Source organism: Ammospiza caudacuta, chromosome 8 (assembly GCF_027887145.1).
Source record: "Ammospiza caudacuta isolate bAmmCau1 chromosome 8, bAmmCau1.pri, whole genome shotgun sequence".
Taxonomy (NCBI): domain Eukaryota; kingdom Metazoa; phylum Chordata; class Aves; order Passeriformes; family Passerellidae; genus Ammospiza; species Ammospiza caudacuta.
The window spans coordinates 32,117,345-32,130,573 of NC_080600.1; positions in this window are offsets into that span (position 1 = coordinate 32,117,345).

Below are 13,229 nucleotides of genomic sequence, written 5' to 3' on the forward strand. Positions count from 1 at the left end.
TCTTGAGCAATAATCTGGCTATCATACCACACTGGGTAGTGGCTTTCCAATGTGGGTAAATACAGCCTTTCCAATGTGGGGAAATAGCAGTTTTGGTGAGTCCCTATGCAAGTGTGAAATCCTGTCAGGACCTGCTAGAACTGAGAAACGTAACAGTTTCATAATAGTCTGGTACACGAAACAAGAACAGAATTCTGCTACCTGAACCCAAACTATGGTATCTCTAAAAGGTAACTTCTGAAATAGTTCTGGTTTGGCTTCTGAATTATTTGGAGTATAACAGTGCCTATGAACTTCATGATTTAAATACTTTCCAGAACAAGGAGACAAGAACATTTAAATTAGCTTAGTAGAAAGGCATTTAACATAAAGAGAGCAATAAAAATACATCACCTGTCACATGTGATCTTTATATGACCTTAGCCACAGAACAATAAATATTACATAACCACACTAAAAGCAGTTTTTAACATCATATATTTATATTTAATAAGTCGTGATTTTCTTTCCTTCAAGATGCAATTTTGATGAGACACTTTAAGTGTGTGATCTAAAGGCAAAAACTTTGTGACTGGTTATGTAATGCTTCTAGTGGGGCATCATTTAAAGACTGAATGAAAACACAGTCACTTTGTTTTACTCTGTGTCTTGCCAGTCTAATAGAGAAGTAACTATACAGCCCCTTTTAAATATGATTTTATGTTTTCTACCTTTTATTTGTGTTTGACAGTTGGGCAACTCTTCACCCAGATGCATAAAATTACTCTTGCTGATTTCTGCATAGTTCAAGTGATCAGCTGCTATCCCCAATTATCAGTTTAACTGTTAGATTTGCACTTGTAGTCTATAAAAGAAAAAATACTGCAAGCTAGTTAGACTTTAATTGTCCCTTTAAAATTAATTATGTGAGATTCAGGATGCAGTATAAAAATGCAACAAGGGAAATCAAAGTATCCTCCTTTAAATTAAATTAGCTTTTAATTACATTAGAAAGCCAAATACTACAATTGTAATTATTTTTTATTGAAGGAAGGCTGATTTTTTTGCATGTGCTGTCCTGTCTTACTGATTTTTTTGTGGGGGTCAGTACCTATTAAGAATAGATTTGTATAAAGGAAAAGCTGATAGTACTTTCTGTACAAATATAGGCAATAAATATTTGAAGTCTAAAATAATAATGATTTTTTAAATTTTTTGACTCATGTAAGCTTCCTTGAAATCTGTTAGAGTTTTATACTGGCCATTTTTTAGATTCATGTTGTCTGTCCTTAGATAATGCTCATAAATATGTAATATATAATGAGTTCATTAATCCAACTGGGGAGAAGACAAAGTTTGCCCCTTCTTTCCCCAACAAGTTATAACTATTCTGTGCAATCAGCCTTTAGGCACTAGTCAGCTGAAATGGAAAAAATATTTAATAACAGAAGCTCAATAGCCTGCAGATCTCTGATGTCTGAGATGACTTCAACTCTTGTGATGAGCTACATTTAACCTAAGAAATATGATTTAATTCCACTTCAAAAGTATACTGAAATCTTTGATATATGGTCTGTGGCCTATTAAGCTTGATCCTGGCCTGACCTCTTAAAGGAAGAAAAGCTTTGTTTCTTTTAAAAATGCACAACCAAACAAAGCAGAAATTTCTATGTGGGTTCCAGTAGTTATGGCTTCAAAAATGAAAAGCATTTAAATACAGGCTTTACTTAAGTGTTTCCATTGTCTTATTGACTTCGCAGTCTAGATATTTCTTTCTTGTCTGTTGGGAAACATTGACCTCAAAATTGCTCTTTGCATTGGAGTTCCCTGATTGACTTCAGAGGATGTTACTTGAATGAAGCCATCTGAAATATGCTTGCTAGAGGGGTCAAATAAAATAAATTTGGATGTGGCTAAATTAAACTCTTAGCCACTTAATGCTCTCACATGCAAAGAAGGGGGCAGTAGCTATGCTAGAGGGAGTAAGCATTAGAGAAAGACTAATGGGGAGAAAGTATATTCAGTATATAGGCTGAGTGATCAGTGGAGAGTTGGATGTACATACAGCAAGGGACATTCTGTAATATACTGAAGGTCCCTTCTTTTGTCTTTCAAAGAATATGACTGAAGGACTGGAAGAAATATCTATTGCATCTCTGAATTTAATTTCCTGTTTTAGAGATAACCACATCTATTTATCACACTGTAAGAAAAAAAAAAATTAATCCTTTCCTCCTGCCTTTTAGTGATGGACTATCACACGTGCTGGGTAGTTACCTTCAACTCACAGCGTGCATTAACTCATGACAAGTTCATACCCAGTTCTCATGTCCCAGTTTTTTGTTTGACTAAATAGCTCTTCTTCCTCCATGATGCTTGTCTCTGTGATCTATCTATAAAGAGCAGTCATAACCTTTCTAGCCAATGTTTTGGTAGGCTTGCCATACCACACTGTTCGAGTCCTGCGCAGCCATTCATAGGGTTGTTCTTTAAAGCTTTTCCAGTAATCTGAGACTGAGACATGGTAAAAGGGAACGCTTTGCTGCTCGTCACCTCAATCCTGGGTGGCTATAAGGTGGAGTGAAGGGACTTGTCTGGTTAGAAGAACTGTCATGTGGTATTAAGGTCATCACAGACACTGTAATTACAAAGGAATGGGAGATTTGATCATCAGCTAGGTTATTACAGTCGGATATGGGATGATCTCAAAACAGCTTGGTGACTTTTGGCTGGGTGCAAAGTAATTGGTGCGGGTGAGAGTTTTAGAGAGTTAATTTCTGAATGCTTCAACACAAGGTCTCTCTCTGATAGTTTTCTCTGGATGTTTCCCAGTGTTATGTGGTGCAGGGAGGGCGAGGTAATCTCAGGTTCTGCAAAGTGTAGCTAAGCAGGTGTGGCAGAGTAGAGAGAAGTTAAGCTTGGTTAGGTGTTTGTAGAAATTTGAGGAAGAGAAGAGTGTGCAGGAAAGCTGGGTGAAGCACCAATCAAAATAGAACCTACTTCAGGGCTTACAGGAAAAAAATCAGGATAATAATCAATCTCGAGAAACTGATGGAAAATGAAGAACTTGCAAATGGGAGACATCTGCCAAAGATGTGGGTGAAACAAAGAATTACAATAGAGGGTGGGATACAAATTTTAATCAAATTAAGGGGCAAAAAGGATGTGGCAATATGTTATGTGAAGTCAAGTTAAAGTAAGTGAAAACCAGGCATGACCAGAGAGGTTGGAAAGCAAAATTGTGCTTGATGGTCTTCTACAAACCTTAATAAGAGGAAAGGTTTAGAAGGAGCATAAAATATTGGATTGTATATGGACATAATCATAACTGGAACCTTTCATATAAACCTGCTTTCTGATGTACTGGGCACTACAAGGTAAAAGAGGGCTATAAAAAGTTGGTCCAAGACAGTTAAACAAAAGGATATTTTGTCTCTTCCCATACAGAGTAATTGAAACTGCAAGAGTTTCAATTAGTTTATGGAAGCAGTTTCTTGATATTTTATATATGTGTTTTAAAGCAGCACATTTTAATGAATCAAAGGGGTTCACTCAATGTTATGAGAAACGTAGCATTTTAGTCACAGATGATAACTGAACAAGAAGTATCAGAACTCTTCTAAATTACCTTCAGTGCATAAAAGCAAAGTAGAGGGTGACAGAGTAATGCAAAAATTAAGGAAAAACATTATCAGTTAAATGAAGTAGTTGAGAACAAAACTCTGTCTTAAAATAAAGGTAGCATGAAAAATGTTTCAAAAAATATGTATTGTTTTCTTGGCTCCAAGGTCAGTTAGGTGAGAGAAAGCAAAGAATTGAATTTGAGGGCTCATTTCATCAGAAGAAAGTAACAAGTTGGATTTAGCTCCTGTGTTACTTAACATGCTAGTGGTCTGCAGAATGTGTGGGGAAAGGGGGAGGCAGCCGAACTTCCCAGCTGACGCAAATGTGATGAGTGCTTTCTTTAAAGGAGTGAGGTGGGGAAGGTGGGCAGCAATGTTTACGCATGGATCTCTCTGCACTATTTCTGCTTTGCACCTAGGCCTTACACAGGAGCTTCTGCAGAACAACACTGGGTTTTCTCCTACCATGGTGAAGCACAATGCTTACCTGTGGAAGGCTTGTCTTGATTTGCATTGGTGCTGGATAGGTTATATTTATTGTCTAAAATCCCATTAATTTTCTTAGGCTAGAAAGTATTGCCTAAAATATTTTAATATTCTACTGTAACAGGAGGCCCCAAGTAGGTAAAAAATTTATATGAAATCTAAGTTGCATAGGGACTTAATCTTGCACCAGTGAAGTTGAGGCAAAATTTCCTTCAATCATAACAGCAACAGGTTCAGGACCTTTTATTAGTCATCTTTTAACTCAATTGATGTGGTTAGAAATTGCATGTATGCTTTTTCTTCTTCTTTCAAACAAGTAACAAAAGCTGAATTAGGCTGCAGTGATGAAATCTGAATCATTTCCTCCTCAGACTAAACTTGCTAAACTGGTACAATCTGGAGAATGATGTAATGAGGAAAAAACCTGTTGTTTGTCTCTTGATACCGTTCCTGAAAAAAATAATTGCTACGCAATACAAATATAGTCATCACCTTTTATATCCTTTCACCATTGCTGATATTGGAACCTTTCCAAATAAGTAGCATTCCAAAATTGGCTGTAGCCTTCTTCACAGTTTACCTACTTAATTATAGGTTAAAGTGGCTTATTTTTCTTTTATTTTTTTTTTCTTCTGCTTTTAAATAAAGCACTACTGTTTAAAAGGTTGTTTCAACAAGCTATGTAACAATATTTTCATTCATTGTTATAATGGAAATATCTATCTTTAATCTCATTTTTGCATTGATTTAGAGCTCCATAGTATCTTGGCTAGACTTCCTTTAGTCACGTATTGCTACAGTTTTGATGCTAAAATAAGAAACTGAGGAACTTGAATTATTCATGGGAGACTCCATTTAGGACTCACAGCTAAAACACACAGGAGTGTAAAAGTTCAGAGGTGGTGTTTTTTTTGGTTTTTGTTTGAGGTTTTTTTTTGTAATTTTTTTTTTTTTTATAAAAGACAAAACAACTTGAACCAGCTGGGTAACCTGTGGTAAGCTATAAATTGTAGATGTCTTTGACAAAGATGATAGAGATGAGCCAATGTTGTATAAACGAAACACTCAAGTTCTTAAACTGTCTGGCACACATGCTTTCCCAGAAAAGTAATCAGCTGAAGGAATGAATTCTTTATTTCTGTTTGGCAGTTCTATCATGATTGCCAAACTTATTTATCAGAAAATGGAGAGAGCTTGAGGCAAGATAATTGATATTATTTTTAAGCATGAACTCAAAAGGAAAATCTTCTGTAAGTTTTACACAATGACAATTTAACTTTATGATGCGAGTTTGTTATGTAACACCAGCCTTACACAGGCATTGCATTGCAGAAGTGATGAATTGCTTCAAAAGAGGAAAGGTAGCCTCCTGCATTTAGAGCCCAGCAGCAGGGGTCAGGAGATGCTAGTTCTGTTCCTTATCCTGCCTCTGATTTGATATATCACCATGGGAAAGTTTTTGAAAAAGACACTGGCCTTGATCCTGGAATAGGTGCTTTATGGGTAATCCTCTGAACAAACACTGCTTCTGTGTCTTTCTGACTCTAACAGAGGCTTCTATTCAAATGGAGCTCGTTGGAGGAGTAGGGTGATGGTGAAGATACCCTCTCTGCACAGATGGAAGAAAAATCATAATACTTCCTTATGTAGCTGGGGAATTCGTTTAGAGTATTCTGAGCTCTCAAATGGGAGAGGCTCATAATGTGACAATAATAGATTTTAACTGAAGAGCAATCTCTGGTGTCAGAAATGTGAATAGACCTTATCAAGGTGCATGAAATGCCATGTAGGAATTTCTTATGCAAACTCTTCATAGGGAAAGATTTCTTGAGAGTAATGAATTGTGGGTAGCAGGAATCTTCTGTAGAGCCAGGATGATATAAAGAAGAAATGGGTGAGCAATTACAACAGGTAAAATAATGAGACTAGAGAGACTGTTGTGGGAAATGGTAAAGTGCCAATCTTGGCTACAATAGAGAGACAGCAGCTTGTTACTTAAAGACAAAACAGCCAGGACTTTTTTTTTTTTTTTTTTTTTTTTTTTTTTTTTTTTTTTTTTTTTTGTGAATCCACAGCTCAATTTGGCATTACAGTGTGAACTGGGGGGTGGGGGTGGAGGTGGTGTTGATTGTTACTATTTTTTTTTCTCTTCTTTTTGAATATGCCAAGTCTTGCAAAGCATAAAGGAAATTTTAACTGAAGAAATAAATTTTGGCCTCGCTTAGAGCTTACGGTCAAGTAATTTGAATAGATGCAGAACTGAAACATAACAGCTATTGTTAGATGTACTGTGTGCTGTCCTATGAGAGTACAATCCAAAGGTGCTTTACCTCCTGAAGGCCTGATTCATTCCAGCAACAGGTTCATGCAGTAGATGTTTTGCATATGCCACCATCATAAGGTTGAGCATTCAGCTAAATCTATGTAATTGCTTCATACAACGGAAAGTATTCTGCTCATTCAGTCATGAACAGCACATATGCAAAGTCTTTCTTGGGAAAGGATGATCAGCTAATCTGAATTTCTGCATGGCACAAGCTGTCGGGTGTCACTGTAATAATTATGTGCTGCATTAGTCTAGTATGCTACTGGTACCAGTTGAGGAGTCGTGGTGACGTTGGAGCACATCTTTCAGAGAAATATCAACCATTGCAGGTGTAAGTTGTTCCAATGGTTTAAAAGTGGCAGTGCTTTTCTAGACTGAAGTTGTCTGACACTTACAGGGCTGAGTGTCAAACATTTGTGAGATGTGAAGCTTTTCGAAATAGCTTTTTATGCCAATGAAAAGCTGAAAATACTAATTTTCAGGAATTTATGGAAAAAGAAGTTGGGGAAGAAATGAAACAAGGACAGAGATCACATCTTTATTTGTTGTCCCCCATGTCTGGGAAGACTGGACATCCCAGTGACTAAGGCATAAACCCAGGGCTTAAGATACTCTGGTGCAGTGTCTTTGCTGGGTAAGAGTTAGAATAGGAATTTGAAACTTTCTGGCTACTTGAGACACTCCAGTACAGAACTGAACTATTCACTGTGTATTTGAGAAAAACAATAAAATTAATTGCTGAGTAACTTGATATATTAGCAACAAAAATGTTTTTATACTGTACTCTAGAATATTTTGCTAATAGGTTCAGAGGCTTTTATATAATCATCATTGTTTTATTTTCTAGAGGTGGGCAAAAAAAGGAAGTATTGTTATCACTGCTTCTGCATTTCCCATGGCCCCAAAACCCAACTAATGACCAGTCTTGACAAGTTCATTTCTGTGGAAGACATTCTCTTACTTCCAATTCACTACCACCCACAGATGACACTTTACAAAATGTCACTGTTACATAATTGATAATCACTCAACAACTGAGAAAATGGAACTTGGAAAGAGGCAACATTTCTGTGTCCAGAGAGGAAATTCTCTTTCAGCTACTCCATCCCAGAGTGAATAAAGGTGAGTGTTCTACAAGTTAGGAAAAAGTTCATTTTTGCGTGGAAGCATCTTTCCAAAATGATGACCATAAAATTAAAAAAGAGAAAGAAATAGTTATTTAATACTTAGTAAATAAAGTGATGCTCATCTCAAATACAGCTTGCCTTCTGTAGAACAAAGACCTTAGGAAAATCCAAAGCAAACACTCTGTCACAGGGGATGCAGCATGCTGAAGGAGAATCTTGACAAATTTCAGTGGTATATTAAAGCTGGGACACTGGAGACAGGAAGTGTGAAAGATAAGTTTTCCCCTCAGGTATTATGTATGGATAATTCCACTGTAACTGGACAGTCATTTTGATTGTACAATCAATCCTATTGGATTCCTAGGTGAAGGGTGCAGTTTTTAATAAGTCCATCTCTTCAGGCTCAATCTTTTATCTGTGGTACAGAATAACGCATCTGGCGCTTCCCCCCACCCCCATCTCTGGGTAAGACTATTAAAAGCACATTGCAATGGAAGATATCCTTTCTTTAGTCTGTGATGTATACACCTGATCTCAATTAAATTGGTGGCTCTCCTGCCATTCACAGCCTGATGGTAGCCAGAGAAGGCCCCAATATTTGCAAAGCAAAGCAGTGCAATATTTCTGGGTGCCTACAAGAGAGCTGATGGCTGGTGTGCGATGAGCAGCAGCACCAGTGGAAGAGAAGGGCCTCAGTTTGCACCCCAGAAGTACAAGGGACAAGTACTGCTGTAATTAAGCAAGGTACTTACATAGCACTTATACACTGATATTTCCAAACTGGCATCCACAGGCACTTCCAATTCCTCTCATTTATTATTGAGGCTCCTCACAGCAGTGTACGGATTCCTTCCACTTCCCCCTGTGCTTGCATTCGTCATATGCATGACACCTTGGAACTAGCGCATGCATCCGTGATTTGTGCTGTGATTAACACATTATCAGCTTCCCGTTTCTTGTTAGCTAAAAATAGTCCTGGCTATCCCTGCTAGTCTGTCGCTCAGGTGATGGAGATGGAGGCTGCAGGAACCTTCTGTAGCATTTGGCAGTCAGGTCCATCTCTCTCATGTGTTTCCCAGATCTTTCCATGATCTCCTGGCATGGGTAATGGTTCAGGGTTATTTTTTGATGTGTCTTGCTCAAAGAATTGGAAGCATTTCCAAAACCTACATTTCCATCCTATCTTTCCTTTCTTTTCTGATGCTATCATGGGCATCAGCTGTCTCTCTCCCTTTCCCTGCTTGCAATGATGCCCACATAAGGCACGTGAGGCTCAGTCCCTTCCTGCAATGCTGCCTGTTGTGGTTGCACCACACAATTTTACAAGCAAAATACAAACACAAAAATACCCAAAAGAGTAAATGCACCAAAAAGAGTGCTTGTCATCTGGTATGACTCAAAAAAGGCCAAACAATATTTTTCTGCAACTTTCCTGGAATATTCAGCTGTAGGGTGTATGCAAGCGGAGGAAGGTTTTGGAGAAGTAATGTATTTTGATTTCAGGTTAAACTTGTATTTTAATACACATTCTGGAAACAGAACTTCAGGTTGGTGCAAATAAGGAGATTAAAACATTAGAGATCAAATTATCCTCAGAATTAGAATCTACCTATGTGCATCTCTTTCCTTACCCCAGGCACTTGCTTATTGAAGCTTCAAAATCTTGAACTATTTGCAAAACAGAGCACTATAGAGAAATGAATGCCTATGGTACAGAAATATGAATTCCTGCCACTTCTGTTCTATGCTGTTTGCTGTCTCCAGAGTAAAAGCTTCTATTTCAGAGCTGTGTCAAGAACCATGAAGCGTTATAGCCTGACCAAGCATCGACCTAGCACTAAGCAAACTCTTAAACCCTGGAGACAAGTCAGTGGAGAGATTGAATAAACTTCTTTTAGAAATGCTGTCTCTCAACAGTGGTAGCAGTAGCACAATTTTGTGGCTCCTCAGGTTTTCTTCAGTTTCTGATTTATTTTTCCCTTGCATATTCTTTTTTAGCAATTTATGCATCTTATTTTGGTAATTTTGTGCCTTCATGAAGAATGATATGCAGTCCTTTACTTGTCAATGTTTCTAAACCTTCCAAAAAGCTGGGTCTTTCATCCTTTGACTTTATACTCCGTTGTCTTATCTACTGCATCCCAGAACCCCCTGCTCATTTTTCAGCAAGAAAAAAAAATTGCATTTGGACCCTTTTCTGACGGCTGTAGGAATAGCAACGGAACATGAATAAATCAACCAGCTAATTTGATAGTTTGACCACACATGTGACTGTGATGCTAGGTGCCTATTTTTACATGTATGTAGAAAACCTTAATGTCTGTTAGCAGAATAGCTGCAGCTCAATCTAGAAGTTGCTGAATTAGAGATGTCAGATTTCTAGGATGCTTCACTGGGAGGTGGACACTCCTCCCTTAAGCAAGTGTCTCAGCTGAGGTATCTTACTACAATCTTAAAATTCTTTTCCCACTGTCTGTGGCTCAAAGGTTGCTGGGAATGTGTAGCAGGTGACAGCCTAAGGTTTAATGTTCAGAGATTTTTAAGACTGCAAAAGATCACTGTTGCAGTGTGATCTGACTCTTTGTATGCCAAGTCTGTGGGATGGCATCTAGTTCAATAACTGGATGAATTAGAACATCCATTTTGGAAAAATGCTTATACCTGATCTTGTTATTGAAAGCAAGGAGATGTGTTCTACACTGACATTTTGGGATAATATCTGTTTGAAGTCTTGCACAAGGAAGGAGAAAGTTTGGCATTGCTGCAGACTGAGCCAGGGGAGGGTCCTCTGCCCCTGGCAGAGCTCCTGTGGGGAGACAATGCCCTGACAAGGGAATGTGAGTGTTTCTGTATGCACAAAGTCCTCCCATCCACTTGGCATTTGTTATAAATGTGTGTCTGAAAGCTGTTTCAGATGTTTCACTCCTTTTTCTCCTCTTTGTCTTAAGGTTCAGTCCTCATTTCCCCTTGTCAGTGCAGCATCCAGAACACTTGCAGACACTCACTGGGAAGTGCAACTGTTAGTTTGTGCAATTTTACTTTTTTTTTTCCTCTAGAAGGAAGACAATGCAACTTCCAAAGCATACATTTAGTCCGTTTGTGGGTACTGTGCTTTATTTGTTATTTAAGGAAAGATGAAATAAGAATAATTGTGCTTGACGTAAAAAAGGGGTGTGATTTAAAATAGTTTTCCTGAGTTTTGGATGTGCCAGGTGCAGGTGTGTGTGACAGGGAAGGTAAATCCCAGGTTCTGGGGTAGATTTGAAAGGAGCATTATGTACAGACAGAGCCTTGGCATGGTGCTTTTCTTCTATTTGTACTTCCTTAGGGACCTGGCTTGAACAAATACATAAGACCCTGAAAACTTTCAAATAAGGCTAAATGCATGTGATGTTATGCTCCAGGGATGAGTGGAATTAGCTGTGCAAGTAGGGGTTTTTTTCTTTTCTTTTGCTTTTTTTCCCCCCTTAGTTTTTATTTCGGAATGCTTTGAGTTGTGGCCATATGTGGGTGTATGTCATTGGACTACAGGGCTGTTTAAAGCCAGCATGCATTGTAGGTCTGTGGGCCATATCTACATTTAGAGTCAGTGCCACATGGCAGAGCTGGCTCCCACCTAGCAATCTGGCTGAATCTGATTAAACAATCCAGGTATTTTTCACACCTTATATGTCCCCACCAGCTAGACAGGTTTATCGTATAGCAGGTCACTAATGTCCCCAGGAAATCACTTGCTACTACTGAAACATGTTTTGTATTCAACCTTAGCCTGTTGGGTGTTCAGTTTTCTTATGGAAATTAAAATTTTAATAGCTAATGAATGAGTCCCTCCATTCTCTGTCATGGAAAGCGACCATGATAACTTCATATGGTAAAACTTCACTTTGGAGATGGGGGAACATGACTTTTGATGTCCCTGACCAACACAAGACACCACAGGGCAGCATGTAGCACACAGGGAGAACAGGAAAGCAGCTAATCCCAGCCAGATCCCATTGCAGAACATCTTACTATCTGGCTAATCAGGATAAGTGCTGAAAAGCTCTGAGTGTGATGTCAGATTTATTTCACGATGAACAGGGAAGATCTCTTGATCCTCAAACACTTCAAGTAAAAGTTAAAAGGGGGGGTGTGAGGTGCGGGGGAGGAGGCGGAAAAAAGATATTGCGCTTTTTTTCTTTTTTTTTCCAAGTGTGATGAACTGTTTTCTCCTCTAAGTGTTTTAAATAGCGGCAGTGTGAAAATTACATTTGCTTTGAATAATTGCTAGCGTTTTTCCCATTGCAGTCCTTCTATCTGGAAGCTTTGTATCTAATATTGCTCTTGCCTGAAACTCGGAGGAGCAGTGTGAATGGAGCGGCAGGTCCATTTTTAAAACAAAAAATATTTTATAATATTTTATTTGCTCAACAGTTCTACACTGTGGCAACACAGGCTTACGCAGCAGTTTATAAGCATAGGCCCTGGTCCAACAAAGGCTTATATGGCGTATGTTTAGCTTTACGCTGACTCCAGAGGGAATATCGTGTGTGATACGGACTGGAGGTAAGGCCCATTTCCTGCCCTGAGCAGCTTGCAAGTGAAGTGAGACAAGACCCAGAGCAATCGTGTGCAAGTAGGAGTCTTGAACAGGGAAACAATCCAGGGGAAAAAACCCTACTTGGAGGGATTTTTAAAGATGGAGGAGAAAAAGACAGATTTTTTTGTGTTGTGGGTCAAGGGCAGCAAGAGGGAGAGCTCAAGGGTGGCAGGGAGACCTTGTTGGGAGGACAAGGCAATGGCTGGAGGAGCGGAGGCTCTCTGAGGAGATGGGATGCAACAGAGTAGCGGGCCTGGTGCGGTCTCTTGGTTTTATCTGTTGACTAAATAAAACTGGTTGACACTTCAGGGCATTCATTTTTATTCAGTCTAATGAATACTGTCAAATCCTGAGAACAGCTTGTGGAATTCATACATAATTGTTTCACTGATGAAGAAACCGAGGCAGGGAGACTAATGATTTTCCCAAGGCCACAGAAGGAACATCATAATTAAAAAAAAAAAAAATTCTCTTTCCCAGGCCTGGGCTGAACCACTAATTTATCTCTGAACAGAGGGCAATGTTTACAGAGGTGCTGTACTCTCATTTTTAAGTGGTCTAGGCACACCTAGGAGTTTGTGTCATTGGAAAGCAATGCTATTCCTGAAAGGCTAGATCAGGTTTAAGAGGGAACTTTAGACTCCTAAAGATACTGGAAAAGATGATCTGATATCTGAAAAGAGTATTTGATAGGAAATTATAGACACTTTATACCATAGATGTAGCTGGGCTGGATTGTGCTCTGCTGAAGTCAAGCAGATCTGATCTGCTACAACTTGCTGGAAAAAAAAACCCAATTAATTCCCAGCTTGGCAATCAGCTCTATCAAGTGTCCTGCTTTACTACTTAGGAGCCACAATACCCAGGCTTGTCTTAGTATATAGTAGCACTTCCTTTTTTTCCTCCATCCATCAGTTTGGAAATCAGGTTGGCACCATCTTCCTCTTGTGTGGGTAACACTAGGAAAAAATGATTGTTAACTGTAGATACTCTGTTTAGGGAAACAGAATCTTTTCCCAAGGATATATATCACTTTCCAACTTAGTCATGTGCACACCCAAGCCTGTGCATGAACTGCATTTCTGTTGCATGATGCACACTCCCATTTT